At 39.8% G+C, this 21,698-nt stretch overlaps 1 long non-coding RNA gene across 1 annotated transcript in view; it reads left to right on the top strand.

Annotated features, from left to right (window-relative positions):
* The window catches only part of LOC308478763, a 47,178-nt gene extending 40,261 nt beyond the window's left edge, over positions 1–6,917 (top strand). Inside the window, exons 5-6 of the long non-coding RNA XR_013987242.1 lie at positions 1,188–1,315; positions 6,829–6,917. This is a non-coding gene — a long non-coding RNA (uncharacterized lncRNA). The remainder of the gene's footprint in view (positions 1–1,187; positions 1,316–6,828) is intronic.
* The last annotated feature ends 14,781 nt before the right edge of the window (positions 6,918–21,698 follow it).

Here is a 21,698-nt window from a genome sequence, read left to right as displayed (position 1 = left end):
GGGAGTCCCACTGGGGTAAGTTACTATTCCAAACTCCTCTGATTCAAACTTTGACACCATCACTGCACATTCCTTGACTTGCATCCAGCTCAATCAGTGCATGAGTGGAGAGGCTTCCATACACACAACGGAACATCCCATTTCCCTCCCATTGTGCACCTCCTGCACACCTTCCTCCAATAATATGTTTGGGGTCTTCTCCTAACTATCCAAGACATATTGTGTGTTTGTGTGGGGGTTGCAGGTAGAAGAGATGGAGGGGAAGTTCCATTGCATGAGCAGAAATTGTTCTACTCAGTGACTTAGTTGGATCCCACCTCTTAAATCCAAGGGCTTCTGTGTAATTCTGTTGTAGAAGTTTTTATAAATAATAAAATTATTATCATCATCATTATGACATCTGAGGATAGCCCTATAAAGTGGACGATCGGGTTGCGAATGTGATCCGTGCGGGAGGCACGTTCGAAACCCGCAACATTTGCAACCCACAGCACCGCGTCTGCACAAGCACGGGTCGCAATTCGGCGCTTCTGTGCATGTGCAAAGTATGATTTAGTGCTTCTGCGCATGCACGAGCACCGAAACCCAGAAGTAACCCATTCCAGTACTTCTGGGTTTTGGCGCATCTGTAACCTGAAAACATGTAACCCGAAGCATCTGTAATCCGAGGTATGACTGTATAGGGAAGCTTTTTAATTTGTAATATTTTATTATGTTTTTATATACGTTGGAAGCTGTCCAGATGGGCGGGGTACAACTAAAATCATCATCATCATCATCAGTGCTTTTTTCTGGGGGGGATGCAGGGGTACACATACCCCTAAATGTTTTGTGAATCTTTGTACTTTTGTCCATTTACTGTATTTATTTTCCCTGATTTGAACTATAAAATAGTGATTTTCTTGAGTCAAAATGAGAGTACCCCTAAACATTTTTTAAAGAAAAAAACACTGATTATTATTATTATTTCCATGGAGACAACATAATGGAGCCAGCTATCTCTTTATGTAATTGGGGTAAAATAAGTTACCATTACATCAAATACCAATTTATCCCATATATATAAAATCACCATACTTTGTATGTTGTTGCAAGCAGAAAGGAAGGCCTGCGGATGTTTTTGATTCCTATAACTCTTGGTATGAGGATATTTGATGTCTCTTTTTCAATGAAATGTTTTGCCACAGGTGAACTTTCATCTTCTCCGTTGGTATTCTTTTGTATCCTGATGTTCTGACCTTCAGTAAGCATCTAAGCAACATACATTAGACCGCAAGGGCACTTCATCATGTAAATGACAAATTCCATGTCACAGGTAATCTTTTATTTAATAGCAAATTTCTTACCAGTGCACATTTTGATGGCAGTGATGAAAGAATCTGATCTCCTTCCCCCTGTTGTTCTATCTTTCATGCTTATAGTGGCAAAAAGCCAACCTCCATGAACTGTAATTATAATAGAAAAAATATTTTTATGAGATTTTAGGTGCATTAAAGTCAAATTGGATTATAATACCTTCTTGATTTGCCATTTATTTATATGCATTACAGAAGGTGGAAGGCCACATACTTCCAATAATATTTCTACAGGCCAGGAAATGTACTGCTCGTTCCTCATTAGTTTAATAATCCAAAGAGATAGTGGAGTGTGGACACAAATGAATTGCATCCAAAAGCCTTTAATCCAAACTCAGTTAATAGCTCTTTCAGAAGAGATTGGTGGTTTACAGAAGGTGTCAAAATGTCCTGACTCGGAGTTTTTACAGTATGGAACAGGGCGGTCACTTGACAGTGAAGATTTAACACTTCGCTAAATGGTGCTTTCCTTTAGCAGCATTCATCATTATTTTAGAATGAAACTGATCTTGTCAAGAGAATAGACAGAACGATGTGCAGCTAGATTTAGGGGAAGATATGGCAGGCTGTTTTTTCAATAGCTAGATGGCTGGGGCATGACATTCGGTTAGAAGACTTATTATAGCTTATCCCATTATGATTTCTGGTGGAAGCACCAATAATGCTGAAGGGAACAGAGTATTTTACTAGATATACTAAGGTTTTCCCCGTAATATATAATAATAATTTGATTGAGGAATGGAGGATGAAGCTAATGGACTATGCAGAACTAGACAAACTAACAGGAAGGATTCGAAACCGGCGGGACCAGAAATTCACGGAAGACTGGAGTAAATTTATGGACTATCTGAAAAGTATTTGTGAAGAGCAGATGACGTTTGTAGGTTTGCAAGAAGTTTTGTGAGGAGTATTAATGGAATTATTGCAAAAATGGATAAGGGGAAGGATGATTTGTTAAGAGATGTAAAGGCAATATAAAGTTTAGAAATGCATAAGAAGTGGTTAAAATGGTAGATCATCAGAGGTGCTGATGGAAGTCTAAAAAGATTGTAAAAGTGATAAGTTTTGTGGTACACTTTATAATTTATATGTTAAAATTAATAAAAATTATATATATATATATATATATATATATAAAAGAGAACCCCCCCAAAATAATAATATATAATAATAATTTGAGGGAAGGAAAGGGGGGAGTCCTTGTGCTGGTCTTCGCTAATGGAAAGGGGTAACTGCATCTGGCCCTAGGTGGTTAATTTTTTTGTGGTGCCTCATTCTTCACAAGTCATGTATATCTTGCACTTGCAAATAGCACTGTATCTGCACCACTTCTTTTGACAGTATTGTATATAAATCTGCAATCTACATGTGTTCAGCCTCCTCCCTTCCTGTCTTGTGTGTGCTGTGTTCAAACCTTTAACTATTAAATAATGAACCAGAAATCTCTGGCATGGAACCTCTTCATTACCTCCCACACGTGACTCAACATCATCTTCTCACTTCAAAGCTCCTAAATATGTTTCTATTAGGCACATTTTATTCCTGTGCTTTTCTAAATAAGAAACAGGAATTGGCACTCACTGTCATTAAGCTTAAACAGCTTTCCCGAGAGATGTCCCAATAAATTATTAGAATGGTTTGTTCTAATTAAGTGCCATGTACTGTGTCATGGTACATAATCAACTGCAACAAGGCCTTTTCCTTAACAACACAAACAAGAGCAACATCAACAATAAAAAAATGGGGAAAAATACAGTAACTTTGATCATAATGCCCGGGAATGTTGGAACCTAAATAACATCTTATAATGCACCTGCGCAAAATATTCTCTGATTTTGACCATCACGTCAAAAGCAACAGAACAGACACAACTGGGCAAATGACTGAGGCAAAAAATGCTTTGTGAAATATTTGCATTAGTTTCAAACTGTTTGCTGCTCCCTTTTTATCTTAGTTGCTGCTTCTGGGTTCTATTTTCTTTATTCCTTGTCTTCCCTATTTGTAGTTTCATTTGCCTGCACTGCCATTTAATCCAATTGGCTGTGGGTTCCAGGCAATGGAAGCTGGTGCCCACTGAGACTAGTGGCGTGGAAGGCAGAAAGCCCAACAATGGAGCCATTGACAGGCAGAGCCACCTATTTTATATTCTCCTTCCCATTGAGTGCTATAATAAGACTAAGGAGGAGGAAGCTGACAGGCAGTGGATTGGTTGCAAGTAAGGAGGCAGGCAGGTGGGGGCAAGCTGAGCCCAGTGCTCCATTTGGCTAGATGGAGAAGACTCCACTGGCCCCAGGTTCAGTTCTGGGTGTGTACAGGTAGGGTTTGACAGATGCTTGCTTGAAACCCTGGAGAATAGCTTCCAACCAGTATAGGCAGTACACAGCTAGACAGACCAATGAGTCTGACTCTGTCTAAGATAGCGTCCTATGTTCTTAAGTTTGTTCAGGAGTATTATTTTATTTCATAAAATTTATATACCGCCCGACTGTGGCAAAAACCTCAAAGCAGTCTACAGTGCATACGCATGTTACATGCAGTGAGCATACACAATATATACATTGAGCATACAGTCTGTGTACCTGTGTAGTTGAGCTGTATACACGTGACAGCCAACAAGTGTACAGTTTGTGAACACAAGCACTGAGCTGGGGAAATCAGCAAGTGTACACTCTTTCACTAAAATACTTGGATAGAGACAGCATGTACCTGTGTTCTGTATGTGAACAAGCTTATTGCCACGCATGTTTAAGGCACCAAACAAGAAGAGTCTCTAACTGGTACTTCTATCAGTCAGCTTCCAGTACCTTAACTCATGCCACTAGTACTCTTAGAGAGGTAGCTACCCCCATGGGTGCCAGTGGGATCTTCCCTCTTGATGCAAATAGCAGCTATGGAGGGTAACAAGAATATTGTCAATGAGAAAATGGCAGAGGCAGAAAGGTTAAATTCCCCCTCTGTCCCATCACAGTACAGTCTCACTGGTTCTCCTGTGGCTACCATTTGCATTTGAAATAGTTTCACACTACTGAAAGATGCACATTTAGTGAGATGAGTTGTGTGACCCTAACTTACTCCATAATTGCAATTGCAATTAAATAATACTGACCTGTGGCTTGTTTGCACATTATACTGAATACAGGTACATTCTGTCTCTACACGTGCACAAGTGTTTGTGTGAAAGAGTATACACTTAATGATTTGCACAGCTCAACTATTTGTGAACACAGATATAATGATTATATAGTCACTGACGGTAATGTAGGAATACCCCTTCAGAAATATGAAATTCGACTACTTGGATAAGAGAGAACATACAGCTTGAAAATATTGAGGCTGAATTTGACACAGCACATCATATAACGTTGATCAAATGTGAGTTAAAAATTCTTAGCCACAGCTAGAAGCAGAAGGAAACTATGGCAGTTTCTCACTTTGTTTTTTAGAGTCAATGATTTATTATTATTACTATTATTGGTGTGTGTGTGTTTAAAAAAATAAGCACCCGACTGCAGGAATGAGGAAGCCAAGCATTGCACTGCAGGAGAATGAGCAAATTGAAACCAAAGAGTTCTATGCAGGTTGCGAACCAACTTTCCCCCACCATCCTGCCGTCTCAGATGAAAGTTGCCAGCATGCTGAAAAACTTTAAAGGCAACCATATTCTGTGCAAGACAGGATATTGCTTTTGACGGCATAATGAGACATTTAATTCAAGCAATAAAGGCAATTACTTGGACATCCTGGAGCAGGTAGATTCTACTCAGCTCTTCCTACTTTTAATTGGCATTCATCACTTCCCAGTATAACATTGTAAAGAAAAAAAAAAAGTGAAACATTCAAGAAGAGATGTTGAATTCTATGATTTATTTATTTATCCTTAAATGGGACTACTAAATGCTAAAATGTTAGCTATTCGGTATTACATCTTGAAGTTTCATAACAATAGCATTGCTATGAAATGTTTCATATAGGGCTCATGCCTTATTGTATGAGTCACCAACATGGTGCTCATGGACTCACATGTGACCATAGAGGTGTTCCTTGGTGCCTGCAGGTCCCATCTCCATGCTGAAATTAGGATTGAAAGAAACCTTCTAGGGTGTGTGTGTGTGTGTGTGTGTGTGTGTGTGTGTGAAACAACAAGGTTAGGAAAACACTTGAAAAAACAAAACACCCTCCCAAATTTCCCAATAAATTAAACCCAAGTACACCATGATGACAATGTGCCATGTAGAATCAATCCACTCCAGAGGGTTGCTAAGACCTCCTGGATGAGCTTCTATGCACACCACTTGTCCAGAAGAATAGATCAGTAAATGGAGGTCAGGATTGCAGTCAATATAGGTATGATCCTACTGTTCTGCATGTATTGATTCCACATGGCATGCTGACCTCACAAAACTGTGGTCAATTACAGACTTCAGAATGGGGGAGAACTTCAACTGAGTTCACATTTCAAAGTGAACTCGTCTAATTTACAGTTTCCATAACAAGATGTGAACCGAAACACAGCCATACTTTGAAATTTGCACTTCTCCCAAGTTTGCAATGCAGTTCTCTGGCCAGGTAATGCATAGAAAATGCATATACTAGGATAAAACATACATAAAATGCATATATTAATGAAAATAGTATTAAAATGCATTATAGTGGGAGAAACTGCTTTGCAAAAATATGTAAGGAAAACCTGCTTTCAGGTATGTATATTATGAGAAATTCACACTAAAATTCTGGTGAATTTCCATGAGATGAGGACTTTGCGATATGTGCGTGTGATTGGTATTTCTGCAGAAAGAAAGAAAGAAAGAAAGAAAGAAAGAAAATTATACCATAATCCTAACCTAAACATGTTCCTTTGGAAATAAGACCCAAATGAATTTTAAGGCCGTTCCTCCCAAGCAACTGTGAATGGGATTGTAATGTTAATCTTCTCTTTTGATTTTCTATTATATTTTACAAGTATTAGAGGGCTAATATATTTATCTTAATACCTGCCCCCAGTAGATAAGTACAAGAGGAATCTGGTGATTTCAGCAGGCTGACTTGTAATCTAAAAGTCATTAGCAAAATGTGATTTGACAAGGAACGGTTTAAACAGAAGCTGGTCGTTGTTTTTACATTAACCTTTACATGTAAGTCAAGGATACCTTAACCTTCATTGATGACATCCGGAACTTATTAATCATGATTGGTACAATAAAAAGAAGAAGAAGAAGAAGGAAGAAGGTACAGCAAGCTGGCTTGGTATAGTTACTTTTCCAGCTCAGAATTCATTTCAATGCCAAAAAGCTATGAAATTCAAAGGGTTAATCTGGATTTTGCAATCATTGCCTTCCGGACCTGCAAGCATGCATTTTAATACACAAAAGGCCAGCGGAACTACTCTATTCTTACATTGCCAAAGTCTCATTAAAAAACACAAACACACACATTTTTGAAACTAAGAAATAAATGGGCCTCTTTGTTCTTTCAGGTGGATTAACATGGAGAATAACTTGGAGTCATAATAGCAATACCATGGGATAATGCCCAAGTACTATCCCACCTGTCCCTTGTGTAGACCAACCTTTGCAGAAATTGTGACCTCATCAGCTGGTTTTCTTTGGTGAGAATCCAGATTTTTACTTTTGGTTCTCTGTCCTGTTTCTAAACAGGCCCAATTAACCTCTAAATCATGAAACCAAATGTTGCTAACCAGACAGGGATTGTAACCTGACAGGTTTTTGAAAAACAGTCACAGGTAGGCATAAAAACAATTACATTTATTGAGCCCCTGATGTGCTGTCATACATAACAGGTGGGCTGTGTTTTCTTTGGTAGAACACAAAGTGTCCAGAACTGTTTTCAACATAGCATTTTCAATTTGGAGAAACAAGCAACACTATCTCTACATGGAGTAAGGTTTAACATGAAAACTGCTCAGAAGCTGCTGAAATTCATTGGGTATACTGTGTATGTGTGTGACAACCAGCTTCCATTTTGGGTGCTGATGAAAAAATGTATTTTAAAGAAGACCACAACCAACTCCATATGGATGTACAAGGTTCTCAGTTTACTTAAAAGCACTTACTAGATCAGGGAATGATAGAATTTATTTATTTATTTATTAAATTTGTATACTGCTCTTCATCTGAAGATCTCGGGGAGGTTCAGAACATAAAAATGCAAGATAAAAGCACAAAATACATATAAAAAATCAGAAGAAAAACAAACCAATAACCTTCACCTCTCACAAACACATTTAAAAGAATATAGGATATTAAGGGGCCACAGGCCTGGTTGAAGATGAACAGGAACCATAGAATTGTAGGCATTGAAATTGGCCCTGAGGGTCATCTAGTCCACCCTCTGCAATGCAAGAATCTCAACTAAAGCATCCTTGACAGATGGCCATCCAGCCTTTGCTTAGAAACCTCAAATGAAGGAAAATCCACCACCTGCCAAGGGAGTCTGCTCCAGTGTTGAACAGTTCTTACCATCACTGCAGCACCTCCTTGCTGTCCATGTCTCTTGGTCCCATGTACACCGTGAAATAGCATTTTGGGCCTCCCCCTCAAAACACCCTCACAAACAAGTCCTGGTCACGAGTGCCACATAACCAAAAATTAAGTCCATTGATTTCAATGAGACCCATGGAACTTATTACATTTTGAGGTGTACACTTAAGATATTAACTTAAACACATACAATGTGTGAATGAAAGAAACACAGTGCTTTTTGTTTGGTTTGCAGTCTGTTTTGGAGCTGGGTGTTAGAAACAGGATGCAAAACCCATAGCAGGGGAAATGGTTTCATTTTATCAGTAAACATTCTAACCTGGGCTAGTATGGAAGATCTCTGTGTGGATGAATGCAGGTTTCTGCCCAAAATGTTGAGGCATGTCATGTGTGTACTTAAAGCCTGCAAGAATCTGGAAAAATAATTGATGGACAAGGGAAACAAAGATATTGACACTGAAGATCTGTGCCGTGAACTTATAGCAATAGCTGGAAAGCTTCCAAAGTCCATGCCACCATTTTGTAAGTGTCATTTCCTTTTCAGTATATGCTGCTGCTGAAGCTGGTCTCGCTTCCCTCTCTTCTCTTCCTCACTGTAGGATGCCAGGGAGCGAATGAGCAAGAGGCTATCACAGAGAGCTAAACTAACATTGTGCTGCATCACTCCTGGCTTATTACGCAGGTCCTAGCTTCAGTGAGCCTCTGACAGCATTCTTCACTCACCAATATAAACTAAGAACCTGGAATGGTGAATCTGTCAAATTCTCTGTTTCTCAGTTTCCCAATGTAAAAATTCAGTTCTTCACATTTTCACATCCGTTTGCATTTGTTTCAAAAAAAAAGTCCTCATGAAAATTAAGCGTTTTAATGCAAATTTCTCCTAATATGCAATTTTGTATGCAATTTTGCCTAATATACATAGTCTTGCAAAGTGATGTTTACTCATATAGTGCATTTCTGCATGCTCGTTTTCACCAATATGTGCCCTTTAACACATATTTTACCCTGAATGTACAATTGTGGGCACATTACTTGGTTAGAGAACTGCATTGCAAAATTCAGAAAAGTGTGAATTTCAAAAGATAGCTGTGTTTCGGTTTGCATATTGTTTCAGAAAGTGAACACGTGGGAGATTTGCCTTTAAATGTGAACAGAATCAAATTTTTCCCTCATGCCTGCTAACAGCAGACTTACAATCAATGTTAAGTGAGCTGACATTTCTCTGAAGAGAGTTTGCGGAGAAAAATGTTTGGGAAATTTCACACACAATAGTGCTTTCTGTTTTCTCACCCACTGAAATATTTGACAAAATGCCCACTGACAAAAATGAGGCTAGGGTATTTTACCTCAGTCCTATATTGTTTGTGTGCTGCTAGAGCTAACTACAGTGGTACCTCGGGTTACATACGCTTCAGGTTACATATGCTTCAGGTTACAGACTCCACTAACCCAGAAATAGTGCTTCAGGTTAAGAACCTTGCTTCAGGATGAGAACAGAAATCGTGCTCTGGCAGCGCGGCGGCAGCAGGAGGCCCCATTAGCTAAAGTGGTGCCTCAGGTTAAGAACAGTTTCAGGTTTAGTACAGACCTCCGGAATGAATTAAGTACTTAACCCGAGGTACCACTGTATTTTACTTACTTTTTGATGTGTTTTATAAATTTATCACCATTCCTCCCAAATGAGCTCAGGGCAATGTAGAGCATAATGTAATAAAATATAATCAGTTCTAATTAATGGATAAAATATATAAAACAATATATGTAAAAATGTTTGATAAGTCTCCTGTGCATATAACACACCCCTTTCTATTGCAGATTTCAAAAGAGAGGTTAATTAAAAAAACTTTCATGCTGGAATTTATTGCTTTCCCCTTTCTTCACCCCACCGGTATTTCCTTGTGACCAGATTTATAGCATTGCACCCCAACACAGATTAGTGTAATTTAAAATAGATTTTTACTCCCCAAATTCTCACAAAATGTATTTCTCAAATGTGCTTAGGAAAGTACCTTTTTAAAAACAATACTTACAACCATAAATTATCCAGGCAGCCGTGGTTTGTGAATCTGCAGCTCCTTCTCTGCCTCCCCCCACCTGTGTGTGGGTCTAGCCTGAGAAACTTCATGGATGTAATTTATAGACCTGACGCAGGGGCTACAGAAGTCAGAGCAAAGAGTGTGACAGACAGCCACATTCTAGGAATCAGTTTTAGTTGTCACACCATAAAAAAAGAATCTTTGGATTGTTACAGCTGTATTTTGGGCTTTGGAAATGGGGTAAAAACATTCTGCTTCGTCTCATTTACTGTTAGGGAACATCTGTGCAGTTTTATATTTCTGTTCTCAGCTCTGGGATCGATGACTAAATTGCAGGGGGTCACTTGAGGTACAGGTTCACTGAATTCAAAGTGCGCTCTTCAAATTTGGCCCGTCACTCTGCCATGGCGTTTACAGCATGTATCAGATATACCAGATATCTTTTGATTGCTCCTGAGTCCTTCCAATCACTTCTGAAAGCAGCCCAACTAGGAAAGGCATCAAAGGCACCATTTTTAAAAAGGTAGAACTGGGAGCACATTCTAACTGTGATTCTTGATTTCAAGTTGTGGCTGCAAAGGAAGAATCTCACATATTTGAGTTGCACCTAGTGAACGCAGTAACTGCTAGCCCAGAAACAGTGGCCATGTTGCTTGGCTCTTGGATCCTTTGCTGCCCCAAGGGAGCACAGGTGCTGAGTCCAATATGATTAACTCAGTGAAACATTGCCTATGAATATTACAACACATGAGTTGCAAATAAAAGCAGAGATTTTGTTTCTGGCTTTATCAGGCCAGGCATCAGCATTCAACATCCTTGGGCATTCACTGGGCCAGCAAGTTCTGGCACTTGTTCTGGTCTATCCTGTTGCTTGCTGTCTGATTTAGTGAATGCCAATGGCAGGTGGCCAGGAAGCTGCCATTTTAAATTGTCTACAGTTCTTGCTGCATCAAGACATTGTGGAAAAGTGCACTAAAGGAAAGGGGGGAACAGTAGCTCATTAGGAACCTATTGCCTGGGGTCCAAACTCACCTATGAATCACAGCTCCGTCTTTACCCGATGGCTAAAAACCCTAACAGGGAGGAACAGCCAGGCTGGCTCATCTCAAATAAATCACTTAGAAAGATACCGGCACATTTTGTTTCATAACTTTGTTTCTAGGGGAGCTTGCGACTTACTTAAAAACAAAACAAAAAGAACTCAGGTCTGTGCAGGCACCATGCCACCTGTGAGTACTGGGTAGGCAATCCTTGCCCTATAAGGTAAGGCTGTGTCCCAAATAAGCTTCAGAGGTAAGCAGGGATTTGAAACTGACTTTGCCAAACCTTTCATTTGAGCCATTGCACCGCACTGGTATTCTACTTTTCAATATCCACCCAACAGAAGGAATTCGTCTTCAGTGTTTGCGTTAAAGAAATATGCTCTCCTTTTATGGAAAAGTTGAAATTAAAACAGTATGAGTTTAAAAACATAAACAAAATTACTAGTTTCCCGAGTCACTCAAAGTTATGAGGAGCCAATTATTATTTGTTTCAAAAAAGTCCTATTTAGATATAAAATATGTTTTTGTACAATTAATTTTACATTGCATGATGCCCTTCTGTTCACTAATCCAGGAAGGAGAAAGAAAGAAAGAAAGAAAGAAAGCGAAACCTTGGATAAATGGTATCATATCAATAGCATTCATGAAAATCAATAGCACTACACAGAATAATGTATTATTATTATTATTATTATTATTATTATTATTATTATTATTGGTATTATTGGTTAAAACACTTTCTAAACAGTTTGCGAAATACAAAAGCCAAGATTAGAAGACAAATATCCATAATATAGTATCTCAAAATATGTTTTAGGTAATATATCTACTCCTCAAGTTGTTATTTTCAACAACAAAAATCAGAACTGGAGACCATTCAGCAAAGCCTTAATCTGAGTTTTTTCTTTCTGAAAGTCACCGGACATTTTCCTTTTTATTATTATACATATAATTTGTTTTGAATCAGATAAACTACATACAGAAAGGTAGGAGGTAGGACATGATCAGTGAGTGGGAAGTGAACTGTGACATTAAGGTATATTAAACCTTTAGGCTATCCTCCTCATTTATCCAGGGAAGGAATGCCTGTGGAATCATCAACTAGTACAACAAACAGAGGTATAACTAAGAGCTAGGTATAAACTGACACTTTTATATTCTTCCCGCATCTCGTCTTTTCCCCAAACACCTACAATGAAAAAGAGGAAGGGGAGGTTGCAGAAATGCTCCACAAACTCTTTCACCAGCACTTCTTACTCAAGTCTCTGCTACTCAAAGTTATAATCGTTCAATTTCAAACCCCAATAGCAACGGATTTAGAGTTATAGGGAGTTTGGTGACCTCCTGATTCATTTGCTTCCTTCCTTCCTTCCTTCCTTTCTTTCTTTCTTTCTTTCTTTCAGGAAGAAGCCTTTGGGAAGCTCTCCATATATCATAATAATTTAGCACTTAATTTTTCTTCTTGGCAAACCCCAGGAGGTAGGATGACCTTATGGTTTTTACACAAGATTGCAAGTAAGGAGATATGGATCATATTTCCTTTCTGAAATATCACCTGCAGCGCAATTGGCTCAAAGGCTGTTTCTTTAGTAATGCATGCCCTGAAGCCGAGAAGAGGAGTAGAACAGCATTAATCCACCTAGGCAGGTGTGGATATAAACTAAGCTGTTAATATGATGCTACACATGGTCACTCAGTGTGGTCCTAATGGAGCTTGGTGGGTTCATTGCCACACATCTACTGCTCAACTTGTGTCCCTCCTCCTTTCTCCACAATCTGACTTTTATTAAAACGTATTCAATAATTTGTTGGGTGGTAGTCAATTGCTGCTAGATAGAATAGAATTGATGCTTTTGAATTATGGTGCTGGAGGAGACTCTTGAGAGTCCCAGGGACTGCAAGAAGATCAAACCTCTCCATTCTTAAGGAAATCAGACCTGAGTGCTCACTGGAAGGACAGATCCTGAAGCGGAGCCTCCAATACTTTGGTCACCTCATGAGAAGAGAAGACTCCCTGGAAAAGACCCTGATATTGGGAAAGATTGAGGGCACAAGGAGAAGTGGATGACAGAGGATGAGATGGTTGGACAGTGTTCTCAAAGCTACTAACATGAGTTTGACCAAACTGCGGGAGACAGTGGAAGACAGGAGTGCCTGGCGCGCTCTGGTCCATGGGGTAACGAAGAGTCGGACACAACTAAACGACTAAAGGACAACGAAGTCAATTGACACAGAATTTTGTTTTGGGGCCTGATCCTGGCTTGCTTCTGCCTTCAACCATCTTTCTGCTACCTTATAGTGAGTCAGATCACGTGTCCCTCTAGATCAGTACTGTTTACTATGACTAGAACCTGTTCTCCAGAGTTAAACATCACACCCCTCTATCATTAGCTGTGTTCCTTCCACACCCATGCATATGACTGTGGTCATCACTGTAGAAATGCTTTGTAGGCTGCAGCAAACCACTGCAACTTTTATGCGACCCTTCCTCCACTTCACGTCTATAAAGGCTGAGGTATTACGAATATTGCAAGAGAACTGCATCAAGGCTCTGTTTATTTGTGCATCCCTTCAGAGAATGGCTGTACTTTTTCAACAGAGCAAAGCATCAGAGCTACACATCTTCTCCAGTAGTGTAAAGTGTTCACTATCCCTAGAGAAGAGCAGACAGGCCAATCACAGAGGACCTTCACATTTGACTTGATTTGCAAGGCTGCACCATGCTTTTGAGGATTCTTTTTAAAAAAATGCTTTTTTATTAGATTATTACTACAACACATACACACCACACTTTAAAAAACTATAAAAGAAAATACAGACAAACCAACAAAAACATACACAATAACTGATAAACAAATATCCATAAGTCCTCTAATTTCTGCACTCGGACCTATGTTATCCTATTATCTATATCCGATTGTTATTATATTCTAATAGACTTCCTTCCTCCTCATCACAGGTCTGATTTCATACTTAGTAAACTGTTTATTTCTCATTTCGTGTCCCTGCCTTTCCTCCTTATATTGTATTTATACACTGTATTTTATTTTGCAAAAATCACTCAAAGCAAGTCCAGGGCACTGTTTTTTTTTAATATATAATCTATATATTTTCCCCATTCTTTTGGAAATTTTTGCTTGGGCTGTCCTCAAGCTGTCAACTTCGCCAGTTCAAGGTAATCAAATAATCTGTTTTACCACTCTTTTTTTGTTGGCACTGTTTCACTTTCCCAATTTTTGGCAATCAAAATTCTTGCTGCCGATGTCGCGTAAAGAAATATTGTCTTATTTTCAATTGCAATATCTAAATCTAATATGCCTAATAGAAAGGCTTCTGGTTTTTTTAAATAAATTTTTGTTTAATTTTTTTTTCAGCTCTTCATATATCATATCCCCGAAGCTATTTATTTTATTGCAGGTCCACCACATATGAATCGGTGTCCCCTCTGATTGGTTACCCCTCCAGCACATTTTAGATTTTGTTTTATACATTTTGCATAGTTTGCTAGGTGTTATATACCACCTATAAAACATCTTTACAAGATTTTCCTTTATCATGCCTTTCCTTTATATCAGTTAGAAGTGCTTCAAGCTTTCAAGTAGGTTCACTCTCAAAAATGAGCACTCCTGCCTGGTAATGCTCATGAACATTCATTTTGATCCTGTGGACCATTGTCGTTACCTACCATTACCTTGGTCCTGAAACTTACCTTAAGACATGGGAAAGGGGTGCTCTTTGAGCATCGGCAGAGTACCCTTTCTTGCTGACTGAGAATACCAGTCCCAGAATCCCCTATAGGAAAAACAATCCTATTGCACAATCTTTCTTCTGGGAAGAAGTCCCATTCTCCAGAGAGGAAAGGCACAAGTACCCTCCAGGCATTTTGTGAGTGCTCTACTCCCACTCAAACACCTTTCAAAATCTAAAGCCTTTGTGATTATTTAATTGGAACACGTGCAAAATCTCCTCGTCATTCAGAGCACACAGTAGAATGTTCACGTATGCATTCATTCGTAAGTCTGTTCCATCCATCTTCACATTAATTTGCAATTTTTATTTTATTTAGAAAGGTATGCTGTGCAGGATTCAGTTAAGCCACTGGTTCACCTTGAGCTGAACTTGATTGCTGTGATGTGTTCCCTGTGAAATAATTGGTCTGTGTAAAATGTGTGTTCAATGTGTTTTGTTTGTTTCTTCAAATTACTCTTAATTGCTAATTATTCTTCCTATTTAAATAGACACACACACACAAGCACATCATAAGGCTTCCAGACAATGATCTGGTTCTACAAAATAGAACTCCTCACTCAAAGTTGTTCCTTTCACCTGTTGTGTGAAACCTTTTCTTCCATTCTCTTCTTTTTATCAACCATATAAAGTTGGTCACAAAGGTCAATGACACTTTTGACCAGCTGCTCTTATACCTAGACAGGATAAACAGGACTCTTTAGGTCAAAGAGATATAGGAGGGTTGTTCCTCACAGCTTGATGCTTATAATAAAAGATTTCAATTCTTTTCAAATGCCACAATGATATTTCGAAACCAGTACTCGCCGTATTACCTCTTTTTGTAAGAGACAGGCTTGCTTTTTCTTCGAGGAGCCTCCAGAATGCTTAATTTCCTGCTAATTTCCAATATGCCTTTTAATTATTAGCAACCTTTGACATCTGCTTGCCATAATAAAAACCGAAGAGAGAGAGAGGTAATAAGTATTCTGTGTCCAAAACATTTATTGCTATTTTCTTTTTGATACAGGACTATGAGATGGATAGACAACTTCAATATTCCAGCTTGATTAGGAAACCCTATTGTGTTTGGCATTTTCAACATTAATTTTTAGCTAATACCCACATGAATTTAAGACATACTATTATCTATATTCAACGCAGTCTTAACAAAGAGAGCCAAAGCGTGCTATTCTTGTTAAGAAGACTGCATATGAAATTCATGTAATTTACTTTTGCTTCAATCTCTCATTAAGAGGACTGTAAAGCTGATGTGAGTTTTATGGTCTGAAATGGTACAGGGATAATACAATATTATTTCATAGATCGAACACAATAAAAATGCATTTCATTGACAGAACACCCCAGTAATCCTTTTAATAAGCAAAAGGTATATAGTGTGAACTCGAAAATCCTTTCTCTGATCAAAGTATTGGCAGGGGCTTTAAAAATCCTATCAGCTGGACCAAATCTCTTACATTCCTCTGTGGCATAGAGTATTTAAGGCTAATGATCTCCGAGTCCATTGTAATCTATTGCTCAGAAGAGGAGAAAGAAAGAAAAATTCACATTCCACCACTGACAATGCTTGGTGTACAGTCAGTGGGATAGCTGTGCACAATAGTTGTGTGTCACTAAGGAGAACATCCCCGGCACAGTGTGACAGAATTCTCACTGTGAGATTTGTGAGAGCCATGGCAATCAACAGGCAGCACAGCATGTTAAATCAAAGGTTACCTGAAATGTGTGAGTCAGAAATAAGAGTTCTCACATGCTCAGATTGTCCTTGGCACTATAGGAAGATGCTCGTTCTGTTTTCTACTATCTTGCTGCTGCAATTGGATTAGAAAGGGGGGGGCCCACGGTCCCCTATAAGGAAAGAAATGTTCTAGTGTGTGTGTGTGGGGGGGTTCCTTTTGCATAACATTGAAGCAACGATTGTACAATAGTGGTGGATTTATACTGGACTATCTACACGTAAGGGACGCGGGTGGCGCTGTGGGTTAAACCACAGAGCCTTGGACTTGCTGATCAGAAGGTCGGCGGTTCGAATCCCCGTGACGGGGTGAGCTCCCGTTGCTCAGTCCCTGCTTCTGCCAACCTAGCAGTTCGAAAGCACATCAAAGTGCAAGTAGATAAATAGGTACCACTCCGGCGGGAAGGTAAACGGCGTTTCCGTGCACTGCTCTGGTTCGCCAAAAGCAGCTTAGTCAAGCTGGCCACATGATCCGGAAGCTGTACACCGGCTCCCTCGGCTAATAAAGCGAGATGAGTGCCACAACCCCCGAGTCAGTCACGACTGGACCTAGTGGTCAGGGGTCCCTTTACCTTTACCTTTTATCTACACATAATTCCACTTTTTTAGCTGTCTTATATAATAACATCATCATCATCATTATCATCATCATCATCATCAACTATATGCCACCCATCCAACTGGGTTCTGGGCAGCTGCCAAGAAAAAATAGTAAAAACACAACACCTACAAAACCTTTCCCAGTGATGTTTCCCCAGTGTTACTGCATTATTTCTGGTACTATAGTGCCACAAAAGTGGGGCAACCCCTCCCTGTAATGAGCATTTCCAGTATGCAAAGTTACAGGATTTTAACAGGAAACAACGGGGTGTGCACATACTGCAAACAAAGCAGTATGATCACCCCAAAACGGCTGGTAGTCGCAAAAGGTGCTGAAATTGTGATGGTGTATAACTGCCCTGATAACATCATGAGCACAAAGTGTGATGAACGCTCAATAAAAAAGGACACCTGAAGTGATCCTTTTTGTTTTATTTCTGTGTGGCAAAACCAACAGTTTGTATTGAGCCTGGAAGCTATTCAGTAGCCAGTGCAGTTGAGCCAGAATCCATGTAATATTCTGAGACCTTCTGGTCCCAGTCAATAATCTGGACTCTAAATTCTGCACTAGATGTAGTTTCTGAACGGTCTTCAAAGGCAGCCCCATTTATAATGCACTGGAGTAATCTAACCTAGAGGTTATTTGAGCATAGACGAATGTTGGCCAGCATCTTACCACTATTAAAGCTTTTTCATATTAATCTGGACCCCCTTGCCAGGAAGGAGTTTCTTGAGGTCAAGAGTCAGAACTTCAGTGACCGCAGCTAACTCATCATAGCCTGTACCATTATCATAACCCTGTGCCCTTTGACTGTCAGAAGAGAAACAACTGATAAAAATTCTACCTCTTCATGCTAGATCCAAATCTCTGCTGAAGGCACAATTAATTTTTAATGTCTTGTTTTCTCAAGCACCAGACTAACTTCTTAAAAACTATAGACGATATTAGTCCAGGAACGAATGACATCAATTGAAATGTACTTTCCCCCCTCTTTCAATGTGATTGATGTAATTTTCTATTAAAGTTACCTTTGCTAGAATTGTTTTGACTTTAATGATTTTCTGTCCTTTTTACTCAGCAGTCAGAGCAGCAAAACTGGCATGAGCCTCTTTGAGCTTCTGGATGTTAAAATGTGAGAAGAAGTGAGCTGTAAAGCACTGCAGCTCTGCCTGACTTTGGGGACCAGTGATACAGGTAAAGGTAGCAAATGCCAGGGACTTCACGTAGAGAGTTTGCAGACTCATCTCTCAAGGCTCCAAATGACCTCATCTTGCATGAAATCACTTGGCATAGTTAGGTTCCACAGGTTCAAATTCAGGATGCCCCAGGTTTAGCTAGAAACTTTACCCTGTGGAGTGATCTTCGCTAGGAAGCTCTCCACCACATTCCACATTATTTCAAGCCTCCTTTTCCCTGAACATAGACAAAGAATATATATAAGGATCGTTTCCATGGAAGAACTCATCCACACATGCAAGTTCACTGCTCGATGATGACAACATCCAATGGCTACTTCCATGACTGAACAAAGCCTCAGAGATAAAACACCAATGAGATAACATTCATATCACATCAGACACTTTGTTTGTCAGTAAACTCAGCTCACACACTATGAAGGTGTGGGTGAATCTGTCAGTTTAGTTTCTCCTATTTCCCCCCATCCAGTCTCAAATTCAGTTCTCCATGTTTACGATTTCTCCCCCATCCTATCACCCACTCAGCTGCCTGCCAACTATCAAATTTTGAAGGGTCAAGAGGTGAGAAATCACACAATGTGCATACATTGTAATATAAACCTTGAGTTTATTAAATTAGTCAGAGCACCCTGATCTCTACTGTTGAATCTGTAAAACTGTGTATAATCATTTAAAATTCATTTGACACAACTGATGCCAGCAGCTCCTCTGTACAGTCTATCTCTTTTTTGACATCATCATTGTCAAGGATCAACATTCTAAAAATAACTGAATGCCCATGCTGCATCAAAACAATGTCTGGTTTTGAATTTGCAGCTTTTAGAATGCACACTCTATTTGTAAACCATTTGTGTCTGCGTGAGGTTACTCTGTTTCCATTTTCGAGTAACTGTGCTTGACTTTGACCTTTGGCCCTAATTTATAGTCGCTGTCTCTAACTCCTTAGCTCTTTGAGATGATGGGTATATTACATGATTATTACTGTGTCAATCAGTGTCAGGAATGTTGAGTGCAAGTGGCATAACATTAATAATGGGCATGTCACTTCATGCAACATTACGTGTAACATACTCCCTTTCTTAATGATTGGTCTGTATTCAGCAGAAATGTTTTCATCCCTTAGCTCCATTGTTTGCACAGCTAGAAAAATCTTGCTCTCAAAGACAGAAAAAGTAAATTCATATGTCTCTGTAAAGGAAGTTATGATGAACTTACCTGTATAATGACAATGTATTTCATATTCAATGGTCTGTATTTTGCTGGCCTGACTTGAATATCCAACACCTCTCCCAGGTAAATAATGATCCCCATTTATTGTTTGGGTTTTCTCCCACCCCGAAAAAAGCAGGTCAGCTATTACACTCGCAAATCCTCAGATTTTAGCCTCTGAACTGGATGCATATATTTCTTGTCTCCAGGATGTAACAGCCATATAAACGCATGTACATGAACACAAAGACACCATGTCAAGCAGGAATAGGTAGGCTTGCAGGATCTACGTAGATTTTTAATAGAACCCTGACCCAGTTACAAAATCATACTGCAGAGATGGACTCAGTTCTCTTCAGCAGCCCATGATCCATACACAGTGATGACTTGTTAGAATCCCTGCTCCGTGATTGCAGTCATAGGATTTTTGTCTTTCACATGATGGTATGTGTTTTGACTCCACAGAGTGGGAAGTGACGGAGACAGGATGTTTGTGTTACTGTGTTCCATGAAGTGGGACTATTGTCCTTTGTTCTTTTCTCTTTGTTGTCTGATGCTGGAGAGAGAGGGTTGCAGTGCTCCGTGTGTGTTTATATGTAAATAAAGTAGATTAGCCAAAATGCTGAGTTACTGAGGCGCAAACTCTGCGGATCCCTAAGTGTGCCGGTGTCGGTTGGCATCGGTTGCTGTGATGTTCGGGCTGAAGAAAGCTTATGAAGCTCCCGAACGATTGACCAGGAGGGAGGGAACATGCCAGTTGGGCATGTGTCTCTGCCAGAATCCTACTCGAGTGTAGGTGAACTCCTGACAGACAACAACCCCCCCCACCTCTCACTGACTGGATAGGAATAAAAGACACAACATAGCTTGAATTGCATCAAATAAGGCCACAACATGATTGATTGCAGATGTAAGAGGTTTGGCATAGGCATTGGGCAGCCATTAACTTCTGGCCCACCTGCCGGAAGTGGTTCCAAGTCAACCCAGTGGTGGGGGAGCCATGATCCATCAAGGGAGTTGATTTGCATATTCAAGTGCCTGAGTCATTACAGATCAGGGAATCTAACACAATTCTCTCAGCAAAGCTGCAGAAACATCTGGTTTGAGGGGGGAACCTCTGGCCTGGGGACCAAGCCCTTGGGAGTCTGCCCAGGCCACATCCCTGTCCCCAGGAAAGACGCCTGTTGTATCTTGGACTGGCCAAGTCAGGACAATGTGGCTGGAGGCTTGGCTCAGGGCAATAGATCAGTCCTCCTGACTCGGCCAGTCCATGACAACCCCTCAATGGAGCTACTTCACACCATCTTTGAATATTTTTGCCTCCTCTCATAATGCCTTTTGCTTGCTTGGATGGAGGATAAAGGGGGCTGTGCAAGTCCATGTTGAAAGTAGCCTACTGTGCAGAAATAACATTTACATTCATTGCTCTGCCCACTTTTGCACCTAGTCCTTGCATGTGGCCCCTAGAAGATTGCCCACAAGGGAATGTGGCCCTCAAGCTGAGAAAGGGTTCTCTACCCCTGACCTAATCAAAGGCAACCAAGAAAGATTCATATTTAGCACTCAAAATTAAGAACACACTCAGCCTATGAAATTGCTTTCAGTGTCAGATTTAAGCTCACAGTCCTACACATCAACCATTTACTTCTGCTTTTCCTTTCTTAGTTTCAGAAGGATAATTCAGGGGGAAAGGGATGCGGGTTTTTGTTTTGTTTTGTTATTGCAATTGATAAACAATTGGAAAACTGAGGTACCAAAAATCATCCACCTGCAAGATTTTAATCTACCTCCTACCTTCACAAGATCCATACCTCTTTAAAATGTGTGAGACACATCTTGAACAACTGTTGATTTATACAACAAATCTCTTTAAACTAGTATTTCTTTTACCCAAATATCAAACTTGGTTATTAGTCAGGGACAGGCTTTTGCACTGTTATTGAATGTGCTGTATAGCAACGAGAAGGAGCTTTCAGGTATGTATAACATGACAGACAATAGGGCGGTTCAGGAAGGAATCATGGATGTAAAATGGCGATAGGGATTCAGTCATCCTCTAGATGTTACTGGGCTACATTTTCTATCGTCACTGACTATTGGCTATGCTGGCTGAGGCTGATGGGCACTGAAGTCTAACAACATCTGGAGGGCATCATGATGGCTACCCCTGCTCTAGAGGGTGCCATTTTGTTTTGGGGTGAAAGTTGCTCTGAAGGTGAGGCTCTTGATGGGGGTATCAGTTTTCTTGGATTCCATACTTTCCTTCCAATCCCCAAGTA

The sequence above is a fragment of the Podarcis pityusensis genome, assembly GCF_964106645.2.
Source record: "Podarcis pityusensis genome assembly, chromosome: 6".
NCBI classification, from domain to species: Eukaryota; Metazoa; Chordata; class Lepidosauria; order Squamata; family Lacertidae; genus Podarcis; species Podarcis pityusensis.
Note: the sequence above shows the minus strand (reverse complement) of the source record. Positions and strands in the feature narration are given on the sequence as shown.